Source organism: Gavialis gangeticus, unplaced genomic scaffold (genome assembly GCF_001723915.1).
Source record: "Gavialis gangeticus isolate Ggan-Ray unplaced genomic scaffold, GavGan_comp1, whole genome shotgun sequence".
In the NCBI taxonomy this organism is placed as follows: domain Eukaryota; kingdom Metazoa; phylum Chordata; order Crocodylia; family Gavialidae; genus Gavialis; species Gavialis gangeticus.
In genome coordinates, this window is record NW_017729024.1 from 120,227,527 (window position 1) to 120,242,432 (window position 14,906).

General features: G+C 42.9%; 1 protein-coding gene across 3 annotated transcripts in view; it reads right to left on the reverse strand.

Moving 5' to 3' along the window:
* JAK2 (Janus kinase 2) overlaps positions 1–14,906 on the reverse strand; it is a 149,272-nt gene that overhangs the window by 111,541 nt on the left and 22,825 nt on the right. The window contains exon 1 of one of the 3 annotated variants that reach the window (XM_019517621.1): positions 12,914–12,951. The exons of the other annotated variants lie outside the window; for them this stretch is intronic. The gene's annotated coding sequence lies outside the window, so the exon portion shown is untranslated. Of the gene's footprint in view, positions 1–12,913; positions 12,952–14,906 lie in introns of those variants that run through there. 3 annotated transcript variants of the gene reach the window in all.

Genomic DNA, 14,906 nt, shown 5'->3' on the forward strand with positions numbered 1-14,906 from the left:
TTGCCCTGGGCTCCTTCCCTGCATGGGGAAAAGCAGCCCCTCGCCTGCCCCATGGCCGGCGCTCCCTGCTGCAGGCACTAGCAGCTCACACAGGGCTGTCCAGAGCAGGCAAAGGCACCCCCAGGCCGGCTGCGACCAGCTGCAGCATGGAGCACCGGGCACAGGGCGGGCAAGGGGATGCTTCCCCCTCCCCCTGTGCTCAGCACCACCTTGTAACCTGGCCCTACTGCCAGGCTGGCTCAACACCAGTTTCTTCCCTGCTTGCAAGCAGGGAGTCAGGGCTGTGCACTGCCCCCCACCTGTACCACAGGGCTGGGGGGCACTGGATGCGAGTGGGTGGGGAGCCAGTGGGAGCACAGGGCCTGCACTGGTGCCCCAGGACCAGTGCTGGTGGGGCCCAAAGCAGGGTGGCAGGAGGATGGGGTCCCAGCTGGCAGGGGCTCTATGGAGCCAGGCCAGCTCCCCCTGCTGGTGCAGCCCAGCCCAGCTCCACAGACCCCTGCTAGCCTGCGCCCCGCTTTGGGCCCCACTGGCGCTGGCCCTGGGACATTGGTCCCAAGATGGTGACCATGAGGTGGGGCTACCCATGCAGCCCTCCACAGCCTGCCAAAACTGTGTAAGTGGCCCTCCACCCAAAATAACTGCCTGCCCCTGATTTAGAGTTTGTTTCATAGTTTCATAGATATTAGGGGCTGGAAAGGACCTTACAGATCATTGGGTCCAGCCCCCCCTGCACTTGGGCAGGACAGACTGCTGGGAACAGATGACCTCAGCAAGAGATGGGCGTCAAGACACTTTTTGAAGATTGCCAGAGTGGGTGACTGTACCACCACTGGAACAGGCACCACTGGGAGGAGCCTGTTCCAAACCTTCAGCACTCGACCTATAAAGAAGTTTTTCCTTATGTCCAGTCTGACGCGATCTTCAATCAGTTTGTGCTCACTATTTCTTGTCCTCCCCTGGAAGGCCTCGGTGACCAGATGCTCCCCCAGGCCCTGATGTATGCCCTTAATATACTTATAGGCTGATACCAAGTCTGAGTCTTCCCTTCTCCAGGCTGAACAGTCCCAAGCCTTTCAGCCTCTCCCCATATGACCTGGTCTCAAGCCTCTAATCATGCATGTGGCCCTCCTTTGGACTCTCTCAAGCTTCTTCACATCCTTCCTGAAGTGTGGCACCCAGAACTGGATGTGGTACCCCAGTTGTGGTATCACCAAGGCCAAGTAGAGCAGGAGGATGACGTCCTTAGCCTTGTTTGAGATGACTTGGTAGATGCGTGACAGCGTTTGACTAGCTCTGCCAGCTACAGCATCGGAACATTGTCTCAGAAAAACAGACAAAAATACCTGAATGATGGGACTTTAACACAGGAGGAAATGCTTTTGCCCAGGTCCAATGTGACATCTTTCTATAACCTAAGTACTATGGGATCTTGTGCAGGCTATACTTTGAAGTGTTATAGCATACATTTTACTTCTGTCATTTTTTTTTTTTTAACCCTGGTACCTTCTGCTATTGTTGATGTACTTAGCTGCCAAACTGGACTAATCTGAACAGCCATATACATAACCAAGTTTTACATGTAGCCAAAACTCAACAAGATTGAAAAGCAGACCAGACATTTTTACAGCTAACAAGAACAACCAGAGTTATAAGAATGAAGACTAACAAATTTAGGAAGAGATATCAAACACCATGATTCAGGGCTTAAATTCATCTCTATTAGGTTAGGAAGTATGAGGTTTCTCATGCTTCCTCTTGAGTATCTGGTGCTTGTCACTGTCAAAGATATTACACTGATGTGATTGACAATAAGTCCAGAGCAATTGCTATGTTCTCAACTGGAATAATATTACAACCGCCAGTACATGATAGAACAGAGCTGTCATTCTTCACGAGCTCACAAGATGATCAGTCCAGACTAGTCTCCCACTATTCTCTTTTGACAGTCCAGTGTCCCCATAGAAGAATCTTAGCTAACATCTACATGCTGGACCAAAATGTCTGTCTGCTTCTCCATGCTCATTCAAGAAAGAAACTGGCTACTTGAATTAAAACTTGCCAGGAATTATGTAAACCTCAGTAGAGGAGATTTAAATACTGTGTCAGAAATAAATTATTCACACTCCTCAGCAGTGCTGTAGCAAGTGGGGGGGAGGAAGGGGGCATGAGTGGGGCAACTGCCCCAGGCACCGAAGCGAAGGGGCACCAACAAGCAGCAACTGCCCAGCCCAGGCAGGAAGTGGGACAGAGCCACTAGTGGCTTGTTTGTGGGGGCGGCATGGGGATGGGAGAAGGGCGGCTCCTGCCACTACATGCACTCCCAGGGAAGCATGGCAGGGCATGCGCCTCCCAGATCTGTGCGTGCTGCGATGGTAGGCTGCCGCTGCGAGTTTTGCCCTGGGCACCAAATGTGGTGGCTATAGCACTGCTCCTCAGGCCTCCTTTCTGAGTACATATGACTTTTGCTGTTTCTTGCAAACCACTTAGAGTTACTGACCCAATCTACTTCTTTAAACCTGCTCTGATTTCCCTCTTCTTTCTTCTGTCTTCAGTAATCTGTGACATTTGTTTGGCTATGGAGATGTAACCCATTTCCGAATGTCATATACTGTAGGCCAAATTCTCTCCTCTTATAAATTCACATAAATCTATAGACTCACACCATCAGGGAATTTCTCTCTAATATTCAAGATTTTTTAAATCTTGAATCTTAAATTAATACTTTTATTAAATTCTAGTCCACTAAATCAGCTCCTCTGAAATGGGTCATTATTATTTACATTGTAAATTTCTAGATTAAAGATGATTTTGAAATTAATGCTGCAAAGGCCACTGTACCAATTATAAGACAAGAGCCATTAAAGGCAACTATATGAAGTCATAAAAAGTTTGATGATTTATGGTAGAAAAAAGTAACAGTTTGAAAAAGCTTTCAGGAAAGTAGATGGGGGGAGGGACAGGCAAAATGAAAAATAGATTTTTAAAAGCTTTCCCAAAATTGCCTGCCAAGTTGGAATTTTGTGTGGGGGGAAAGAAATCTCAATACAAACACTACTGAGTGACTTCTAGTCCAGTCTGACTCAGGAGTATGTGATCTGTCTGGTTAAAAAAGAAAAATATTGATACTAAAGACAACTGGTACATAACTAGATTAATTCCCCAATGATTATTAATACTTTTATTAAATTCTATTCCATTAAATCAATTCACAGAGTCATACCTCTGAAATGGGTCATTTTTATTTACGTTGTAAATAAATACATACTGATCTGACCGCACCAGGTATGAAGAAAAGCAAAATATATCTCAGAACTGTGAACTGTACTAGCATTGGCCAAGAAGAGGCCGAGGTCATATTCTGAGGTCTCAGGGGCTGTGAGGTATGGCTGTCTAAGGATATAAAGTTGTTGTATAATACAATCTATTTCCAAGATGTAGATTGGAAATAGATTGGATTTTCCACTAGTGCAGGGACAGGCAATTATTTCAGAAGGAGGGCAGCTTAACAAGGTTTGGTGAGCTTTCAAGGGTCACATGGCTAGCCCCGCCCCTTGGCAGTTGCCCTGCCCCGTAGTCGCTTTTTTGGGATCTGAAGTCCCACCCCTAACCCCTGATCTTTGCCACCGGAAGTCCCTCCCCTTACCCCCTGGAAATACTCCTGGGAGAGTTGCCATCTTGGAACCAGAAAAAACCCAAATCATACACTAAAAGTCAAACACCTGCTATAACGTATTTAATTACAAAAAAATTGTTGTCATGATTTGTGTCTGCATACTGTGTATATAGAGGATCGCATAATAACTAAAAATAAATTCTTAGTCTTGTATACTGTGTGGGGGTGTGTGGTTGGGTGTGAGTGTGTATGGTGGGGTGTGGGGGTGTATGTGTGGGGAGTTATGAGGAGGTGTGGCTGTATGTGGGGGGGCAATAGGGTATGATGGGCAGTGTACATGTGGGGGGTGTGGGGGCAGGATATAGGTGTGTAGCATTTGTGGGCTGTGAGGGAGCTCAGTGACTCTTTACAGAATGTGCAGAGTTATACAATATATAAAAATTGTCTTCAGAGCTTAGAAGCCAAATGCTTACATTTTTATAGCCTGCCAGTGGAATAGTGCTACAGTAGCATGAAGTCGATTATATCCAAGTCAGCTGCCAGTCAATAGATGAGACATGTCAGGTTGAACAAAGAACCCATGCTACTTCCACTCACTAGCTAGCACTGACTAGTACAGTGGTTTCAACCTTTTTTCATTTGTGGACGCCTTTAGAAATTTTGAATGGAGGTGCGGACCCATTTGAATTGTAAGTGTGGGTATTCACATATGTTTGATTGATCATAGTCAGCTTTTGTGGACCCTTTAGACACAGCTTGAAGACCCCCAGAAGTCTGCAGACCACAGGCTGAAAACCACTGGACTGGTGGAATAAGGGCTATAATGTTTTTTGAATTATGATACACCAGCCATGCTGCAGGCTAAAATTCAAATGCAGCAGCTAGATAAGATAACCTAATACCAGTACTTCGTATTTCACATGCCAAAGAGAAAATAAGCATGCATTTTTTTATAAGAAAATATGACATTGTCTAGATAAAAAAAGCAAGGAAATGTAGAGAAGAATGTTTTGAACTGGGTGGATCTTGGTTGGTATCATAGATTTTTCTGTGCCTCTATCCTCTAATAAGCATCTTCACCATAACGTTTTAATACTTCCTAGCTTGCATATTTTATACAGATTAGGTTTTACTTGATGAAATTTGTTCTGTCTTAAAATAGTAGTGTAGTTCTGAAGCACTGTCATACATTTATTACTACTAATGCCAGTCTATCTCCAACACAAACTTAATTAGAAATGCGAGTCTCATCTACACTTCTTGTACCACTGGCAATTCCAATGAAACCAAAGCTGCTTGCATCTCTAAATCATCCTCTCTGATACAATTTTCCCTTAGATGGTGTAGAATTTGTTATTAAGATCAAAGATGAAGCATGACCCTTTTAGAAAAAAGAAGACTATAGGAACAAAAATATATATATATAGTACAGTAACAGTTACTCTTCAATGTGCCCGTGTAAATCTCATTAACGCTTGTGGTAATTTTCCAGTATGCCCACAACAGGAGCTTAACCATAGTATTCAGTATAGATGATGTAAATTGAGAAAGGTACAACTCAATCTTCACATGAATACACAGCAACCTGAGGACATGGAAAGTTACTGAAATAAAATTACCAATGGAGTGAAATTAATACATAAAAACTTGAAGGCAACAAAAATCTTAATCCTTTGTATCTGCATACATAGGCTTGGCAAAATTTGATTTTGTTTAAAAAATAATTTTGACAGACAATATCAATGGCTATTTTTAAGCATTTATTTAGATTGTTATCAATTTCAAATTTTCACAACATTAGAGGTATGGGGGGGTAGACAATTTATTAATGACAAATGTAACTACAGTAGGACTGCTGCCACCAGTCCTGGCTCCACTCATCTGCAGCTCCCCCTTCCACTTTGTCACTTCCTCTTCCTTTCTTCCCAGTCCCCTAGTGTTTCTAGGAGTTGCAGTCCAAACTACAGTTGTGTAGGACTGCTCTCCCGCTGTCGCACACTCCATCAGCCAACATTTTTCGTACTTCCCCTTTCTATACATTTTGATTATTAATGATGGAAATATTTGTTGACTATCTGAGAGTGTGAGGTGAAATCAAAGTTTATCAACATTTACCAATAAAATCAAATCCTGCCAAACCTATGTACATGGCACCTTTCAGAAGCGCACTTTAAGTGTACTTCAGAAAGGTCTCATTCCTGAGGGATAAGCAAAGTACAGAAAACAGAAAGAAAATCTACTGTGTCCTAAATACATGTCAGAGACCCTATAATAATGAGAGTTCAAAACAATATGTATTAGGGGCCTGATCCAAAGACCACTGAAATTAATGGTTGCCTATCTTTTTCATAGAAGATCAGACTTCAAAAGGGGGCTGGGGCGGGCGGGCAGAGGAACATGTTGACTTGTTTGTTTTTTATTGTTTCTGTTTTTGTATTTTCTTTTTACAAATAAAAATAAAGAAACTTTGCCATATAGCAAAATGGTGTTTCCTTAAGCAGCAGTGTCTGCAGAAATGTCATTGCTGTATTAAAAACCATATGCTTCTACGCATAATGTCCAATAAGCACACAAATTAGAGGAGGAGTTGTTCCAGGAGTCATCGATTGCCCCCTTCAGTTAAAAGTTTACAAAAATGCACCTTACACTTGGTGCACTAGCCTGATATGCCTTAAAAGCTGAAAAAGCAGGCAACACCCTTTCTTCCCCAAGCATTGTATGGACTCGTGTATCTTTAACACGGGAAATACTCCAAAAAAATCAAGGAGATAAGAGAGAGACAGCTCAAACACAGTAGTGGTGGATTTTAATGGGATATAAAATTTAAGTAATAATGTTGTAGTATATAATGCTACTTTTAAACAGCTAAACAAACAGACCTTGCACTAGCCACTGAAGTTGCTCTATATTAATCTGAATGAGCCTTAATATGATTCTTCGAGCTGCAGACATGCAAAACCGTACCCACCAAATCATACTGTTAGAAGGGATCATAAGGGTCATCAAATCTAAACCTCTATCCACCTACAGGTTTCATTGTTCCCAGACAAGTTTCTGATCATTCCTCTGGAAAGCCTCAAATGAAGAATATTCCCAGGCAGCTTGTTCCATTGTCTTATTGTTTTTATAGTTATGAAGTTTGAGAGATTTGATTTAACTTTGCCTCCCTACAGTTTACTTTGCTGGGAGAAACAATCAGATAGCCATTTATTTAGTGCATGGTTCTCTTGGTAACACCGTACCCTGCTGTACAATATTGACGTCAAAAGAAATAAAGTGCTAGATGCACTTTTTAAGCTTTCAGCCCACTCCGAATAAAAAACCTATGGACTTTTTCACACTGAACACAGAGAATGCAGCCAGTCTGAAGCAGTAAAAATACCTGGCTAATTAAGACGGTATTCTACCATTTGTGCAGGAAATTTAGGATGGATTGGTACCACCATCTTGCAATTGTAAAACTGAGTAAAAGGTGGATCTGAATATAAAAGGTCACTCTCTATCTGCCAACTGAAATTGCTGTCATGAGATAAATGACCTACTATGAAGGAAGCAATCATAAAACATAACCGAGTGGCACAAAAGGAATTTCTTCAGCTGAGTCAGACTTCACATCACACAACGAAAGGGGATTTTTAACACATCAAGATGCAAATCCATCTGGCAACAAGCAGCAGCAGAATGAAAATGATGAACTTCTGACATATTAGTGAGAGATCAAAATAAACCACCAAATGAGCAGTTAGATAATTTGCTTTTAACCTAGATTAATGAAGATTATGACTGCATACAATTTTAATAGTGAACATATAACAAACATTTGTACAGCAAACACAGCAAAGTCTGTACAGCAAACATCTGTGCAAAAAAGAAGGCCTGTGAACTTCTGCATAAGAAAACAATTTTTATCCCATTTACTTAAAAGATGGAGGCAAGAAGTGGGAAGGAAAAGCACTTTGCTTTATCACAGAATTCTGATAATCTGAAATGCAATTTAATTTGAATTAGGAGCAAAACCAAAAGTTCTCCATGAAAAGAAATTAAGCCCTCAGCTCATGAGAAGTCTACCTGACAGACAACCTTGGGTCTACAAGCCCCACGGGGTTCTTCGTCTCCCAGCAATTTATCTGACAAGCTGCAGAGGCTGGGAGCCCAGACTCCATAGCAACATCCCATGCCATTGACCCTGTCAGAGAGCCAGGCAGACAAGTCTCTAGATCACTAGGGCTGGAAACCTGCCTGCCAGGCAAGAACATAGCTGAATGTAGCTGATAATATCACTGATAAATATAACGTGCCTTCTGGCCAGGGCCTCTGGACGTCTCATGCATGCACATGGCTGCCACGTATGTGGCCAGGAATGCGGCTGGGCAGTGTGGAGAGCAGCTCCCTGCAGGTAAGTCTATGAAGGGGAAGGGGGTGGGGGGGAAAGGGGCACAGGGGGATATATTAAGGATCCCACGGTGAAGGAGGGTATGGGGCAGGGCCAGTGAATAGGACCGCGGGGCCGGGAGCAGGAAGGAGCCAGGAGCAGTTTGTCCAGGACATGTGGGGGGGGGGGGGCTTCCCGTTGCTGTGCACAGTCTGGGGGAGGCATGGGAGGGTATGTGCCCGCCTGGATTTGTGTACAGGGCAAATACAGGCTGCCTGCTGTGGGATCAGGGCCAGAGGCAGTATTAGCTTCTTCCCAGTGGGGGGGCTGGGCTAGGGCTAGGGCTAGGGCTAGGCTCGGAGCGAGTGGGAGCAGGGAGGGCTCAGCTTCATGGGGCAGGACACGGTGGCACTGGGAGGGGTGGCTACTGGGGGGCTAAGGTGAGCTATGGGGTATCAATAGCCCCCAAGATGCCCCCCCCACCATAGTGCTGCCCCTGCTCGGGGCACTCTGCTGCTGATACAGTTGGTTAATAATCAGCTATCGGTATCAACCAAGGAAATCTATCAGTGCACCCCTATTTTACACTTTAACATTTGAATTTAAAGGCATACTAGGGTGATATATCCTGTAAATGAAGTCAATACACATACACTAGGGTAAATGCATTAAAAAACCTCAGAGGCCTTTGGCCTTGAAATACATAATAATCAGTGAATTAACAGGAGACCAGAGACAGTAAGAAGTGTAAATGCAAATGAAAAAACTCATTTAAAAATTAAAAGTTAACAACTCAAAACATTTAACATAAAATAAAATTTTAAAAATCTGTTAAATTATTTTGCACAAAAATATTTCTGCCACCTTCGGGGGATATAGATTTAGGTTATTATTATAATTGCATGCTTAATTAAATAGTCAAATGTAAAGGAAAACAAAACTTTGAAAAGCAGACACAAAAAACTGTGCTGTCAAATTGCTTGAGGCTTATAAAATTGACTTATCTTTTATTCCAGACAAACAGAAAGACTGGTGAGAAATTTTTGCAGAAAGCAAGCTTTCACTTAAAAACAATTCAGTTCCTAACCTTGTAGTTGTGGGGAAAACTTTCAAAACATGAACCAACAGTAGCTGCTGCAGTGCTATTTTTCCAGTTTTCAGAGCTCTTCACTTACTTTGCTCCTCAAATCTTTGTCAAGAATCAGTAGTATTTTAAGACATACTTCAGTTTTATGACTATCCTGTAGATTGCCCTAAACCAGGAGTGGACAAAATATGGCCTGCAGGCCAAATTCAGCACACCAGCCCATTCTATCTGGCCCATGGGGCCTCCAAAAAACTCACTACTGGCCTGCATCTACCCCTCTGAAAGCCCACTGGGTAGGCTTTTGGAGGTCACACACCACTGGACCAGGCAGCAACCAGCCCTCCAGCTTGAAGTCCCACGTGGAGGCAACAAGCGCGGTGGGGTTTATGGGTAGGCATGGGGGTGTGTGCGGGGCGTGGGCCCCCTGACACCCCATCCACCCCATGGTACACAGCCTCTACCACTGGCAGCAGCAACCGCAGGCCCTCAGAGCACTCATGGCCACAGCAGGCAGAGCCTCCCAGCAGTATGCAGCTCCAGCTGAGTCCCAGGGGCTGTGCATGGCCACATAAAGTCCTCCCAGCCCAGCCCTCTGGCGCACACCTTCAGGTTGGCTCTGTCCCTCTATGTGGGGATCACAGCACTTCAGGCAGGAGCCACACACCATCGGACTGGGCCAGGCTGGCTCCATGCCTCCACGTGGAGCTTTGGGGAGTCGCACATGGAGACATGGAGTCAGACTGGCCCAATGGCACATGGCTTTGGGAAGCCACACATGGAGGCACAGAGTTGGCCTGGCCTGATGTTGCATGGCTCCTGATGCAAGCCCCATGTGCTGGTACAGAGCCAGCCTGGTCCAATCCTAAGGCACGCACTAGCGGGCCAGGCTGGCTCTGTGCCGCCATGTGCAGCCCCTGGGATTCAGTCAGAGCCATGTGCTCCTCAGGGGCCCTGCCTGCTGTGGGCCAGAAGCACCCCAAGGACCTACTACCTCCTCTTGCCACTAGCAATGGGGGCTATGTGCAGGCAAGGCCATTGCTGCAGTAACCAGGAGCTACTAAATGGAAAGCAGGTAGAACAGCCCTCCCTATTTAGCGCAGCCTGTAAACTATGGAGAACCAACCTCATTATGGAATAATTAGAAATCTTTGAAGAGGTAACAGACCTTCAGAATAGCTCCTTCTCAACTGCTGTAGTGGAGCTCCAAGCATATTCAAGACTTCTTTTAAGCTGATGATAATACCTGACACAGAGCCCACAAAGCAGCATCCTTGGAACTAGATTCTGACAGACTATACCATTCTTCTCTTCATGGAAGCAGGATGGGGTCTTACACTGGATTCAGCTGTTGGGGAACCCACCTCTCTTTTTCATATCCATCTCTGGCTAATGGTTTAGTCCACCAGCTCATGGGTATCCAGAAAATTTTAAAGCTGTAGATGAATCATTTTAAAAAGCTACACCTTTTTTAGCCTTTCCTTCCCATCATTTAAACATCTTTTATCTTGCATCCCATTTCCCAACCTTGGCCACTTGCCTGCCTACACATCATCAAAAGAATCATCGCCAGAGTAGCTGTCACACACATAAATACGCTGTGTGTTTATATGGAGTTTCAAAATTTATGGCTATGGGGAGAAAGAAAGCTAGATTTCTCCCACTGTAGACATAGCTATTCTGAGAACAAAAACCTGCTGGCTGATAGGGTACAGAAAAGGGAAGGAAGGAAAGAAGGAAGGAAACATACTTGACAAAAAAGGGTTTAACAGGTTGTTTTTTTTTTAAATACATGTATTTTCCATAGTTTAGCACTTTTCTCTGCTTTTTAGTATTATCCCCTTCTCTTTCAGGAAAATTGAGTTTATCAGCTCTGACCACCTAACCAGCCAACAGGAAGTGAGCGAGGGGGTGGGAGGTATCCTTACAGCTGACAAAGGATCTGGGAATTCTAAGTAAAAAGAATCAGTGTAAGCTCAGGAGTTACAGTAGAGAGACTTCCATTATCTGTAATATGGATATTGGTAAATAATCATATAGGAGTAGGTTGTGACCTTGAGATTGCTGTGCAAAGGAGAAAGGAGTTCTCAAGGTTCCTACCACCAGCTGGGGGAACAATAAAGGTACCCTTCTCTACCAAGCTACTGGACTCTGCCTCTGGAAATTTTTAAATTTATTTTGCGTATCAGTCTCTTTACTATGTCATATGTTTGTTATCCAGATTCATGCAATCTCAGTGAAAATCTTCCAGACCACAACCCTGGGGCTTTTCTACTCTACAAAGTTGTGAGAAAAATGAACTAAACATAAAAAGATATGAAGAAAATGGACCCAACAGCTGTTTTCCATGAAAGGCTCTCCCCCCCACAAGTTTTTTTTGGAGGGTTGTTTCTCTCTCACTAACTTGAAAAAAAAAAAGAGAAGAATACATTTCACTGAGACATAAGGGCTGCAAAAATATGGCGTAACTTTGAAAACAAAACATATATAATGTATGCTTTTAGTAAAGAGTTTGTTAAAATAATAACAACGAAAACATTGGTACAAACCTTAAAAGAATGAGAGTCTTTGGGAAATGACGCATATAACAAGAGATGCACATTTTAAATAGCATTAACTGAACCCCAATCATATATTTCGGTACCAATTGTTACAAGGTGGGAAATGAATCTGAAAGCATGCACCTAGCCAAACTAGCCCTTTGCAGAAATTACTGTCAGAAAGTAAACAGGATAACCTTGAAGTCAGAGTGAATCATCAATCTGTATAGAAGAACCAGAGGCAGTAATATTTTGATGATCTCTTTTGGCCTCTCTTTATAAACATGTATTCTCATCCATACTGTGTTTCCAGCTTTTGTCAGTGACATTCTGTTAATTGCTCCAATTTGGGAATTTCTATATACATGTAAACTCACTCTGTAGATTCTGCTTCTCAGCATGTCTTTTCTTTTCTCAAGTTGTAGCATGGGAAGTTTACATTAGTTATTAAGAAAACCTCTCCCATAAGGCAGGTAGGAAAGCACTAAAACAGGCTACCCAGAGAGGCTATGGAATCTCCATCTTCGGAGGTTTTTAAGACCCAGCTAGATAAACCTTGGCTGGGATGATCTAGTTGGGGATGATCCTCTTTGAGCACGGTAACTTCTTGAGGTCCTGTTCAACCCTAATCTTCTATGATTCCATGATTTTTGAAGATTACTTAAATTCTTAAAATTTTATATTGGGAAAGCAACTGATTCCCTAACATACTTTAACCAATTACAAAAAACTAAAAAACTAGTATTTTCAAATAACAGTTTTGTTCCAACTTTGAACCTTTGTTTCTTGGAGATTCAGTCCTACAGAACATTGTTTAAATAAAGTTTTGAAGAGTATTAGTAGTGATGAATGTGAGGCAGCGGGAGAAGGGGATCAGTTTTATGGTGGTACCTCATGAGGGATTAGAACTATATGTTAAGAACTATACAGACTTGAGAAAAAGACAGTCCCTTCACAACAAAATTTCAAATCCAATACTCCAACTGCAAAATTTTTTACACTGTGAGTAGGCCCATTGACTTCAAAGTAATACCTAAAGCCAACCACATGGGTAAATTCTTACAGTACCAGGTCCTGTTTATATAACTACTAACAACAAGCAGCACAACAAACAAACAATTTGGGGAAAGATAAGCATTAATAGCACAGGCAGAAGTGAGAAGAGGCTGTAGCGTAACATAACTTTGAAAATAGGCTATTTTTATTAAAAAGATTAAACATTAGAGCTAACCTGATGTTCAAAAACTTAGAGAAAAATAGAAAAAGTACCAAATATAGATTTTAAATAAGGGCTCACTTACACTCTAGAAGATACTGAAGTATGTGTTACTACAGTTCAGCTGTTTTGCCAAGTTCAGGCTAAAAAAGGAAGAAATAACCTTTATAAAGCAATAAATTATTAAATAATACAAGATGACAGTTTTGACATTTAACTACATAATTCAGGAAAAGGCATCTGTTTGATAGTTTGGTTTATTCTTCCTTTGCCGTCAATGGCTTACAAGTTCTTGACTGGTTCCATATCTGAAATGCCAGCCAGCTACATTAAAGATACATGCACTGCCAAGATCTCATTATCTCTATAAACAGAGCTCAGCAGAAAAATGAAAGCTTGCAAAACAAGCCATGGTTCTGAAAGTAAACAAAGGCTTGTAACAAATTGGGTGCTGATGCTATAGGTTCTTATTTCCTAATAAGCTGACATTATACATTGAATTTAATTATGTCAAAAAGCTTACCACCGAATTCAGACCAAAACAATTTTTCCTTTAAAAATAAAGGCGGGGGGGAACATTTCAGGGTATCAGAATCTTCTTCAGATACCTCAGCTATTTGGGATCCATGTATAAAATACAAATGGTATGAAAAGCAAAATCCCCAAATCGTTTACTGTTTTCATGTTTCAGGGCAGTCACAATTTTGATCCATACATTCACATTTCAAGAAGTCTTTTATTTTAGTCTTTCTTGTTGCATTCCCTACTGAAAATAAATGGGAACTGCACCCAAATCTGAAGAACTGTTCAAAACAGAAAAAAGACCAAAGATGAACAAACAAAACCTTTACAAAGAACTCAAAATGCACTGGTTACATATGCTCCAGAAATTTTGAAATAGCACTGTTAACACGAAACTTTTTTCAGGGATCTTACATTCAATTATTTTCTAAAAAAATAAAAAAAATAAAATAATGGCTGGAGATTTCTTTGGCATGTTGATATTAATACATTTTGGAACACCGATGAAATTCAAAAGACTAGGAGAAAGCTATTTGTATGCCAGTACTCAAACAAAGCGGGCAGGATGACCCAGGCAATTTGAGGCTGATTAGCTTCATATCAGCTCCTGGCAAAATAATGGAAAAGCTGATACAGGACTTGGACTATTTATAGGTATTTTAAACTAGCTGAAAAAGGTGTAATAAAGACCAATGACCAAATGCTGAAGGCAAACAAATTCATATGAGAAATAAGTCATTTTTTTTAAAGCAATGAAAGTGATTAGCCACTGCAAGAAATAAGAGGAGTGGTAAATCCTCTCTCTCTCGTGATGTCTTCAAGGCAAGTCTGGATGCCTCTCTGGAAGATTCACCTTGGCCCAATATAAGAAAACGAGCTCAACACAGATATCACAGTAAAACTGAATAGCCTCTGACAGACAAAGCTTCGATTAGATCAGGTTGGCCTGTGGCATACAAACCATTAGTAGCATGGTCACCCTCTGTGCGTGGCAAGCAGAACAGGGATGGAGCAGGGAACAGAGCAGCAGACCAGGCAGGCAAAATGAAGGGCATGTGTAGGCAAAACGGGGGCCCTAAATTGAAGCAGTGGGTTTTAAAAAACACTGATTCCATTTATAGCTGATTAAACCCCCGTGTTGTGCACACACCCCACTGATTTACCTGCCTCTCCAGCAGGGAGGGGAGGGCAAGTTGCCAGCAGGCAGAGAGGTCCCTGGGCTTCAGAGGGGGCCTGGTGCATCCTTCCATGTCAGGGGGAGCCTGGTGCATCCTTCCGTGGCAGCTGCAGCCCCCTGCAACACAGGTGGCACCCACCTGCAGGCACCCGGCTTGGGCAGTCCTGGGGGACATCGCAGCTGCGGATGGAAGCACCGGACCCCCTTGCAGCTCAGACAGGAGGGCTCCGGGGGTGGGAAATCAGGCTCACCACTTTTCTTGGGCATGAGCTGCTTTACCAGGCTGCTGTCAGGCTGCCTGCAGGGCTTCCTGCAGAGCCGTGGAGCTGCACAGAGCCCGGTGCGTCACTCCATGGCTGTAGGGCCAGCAAACTAAAAC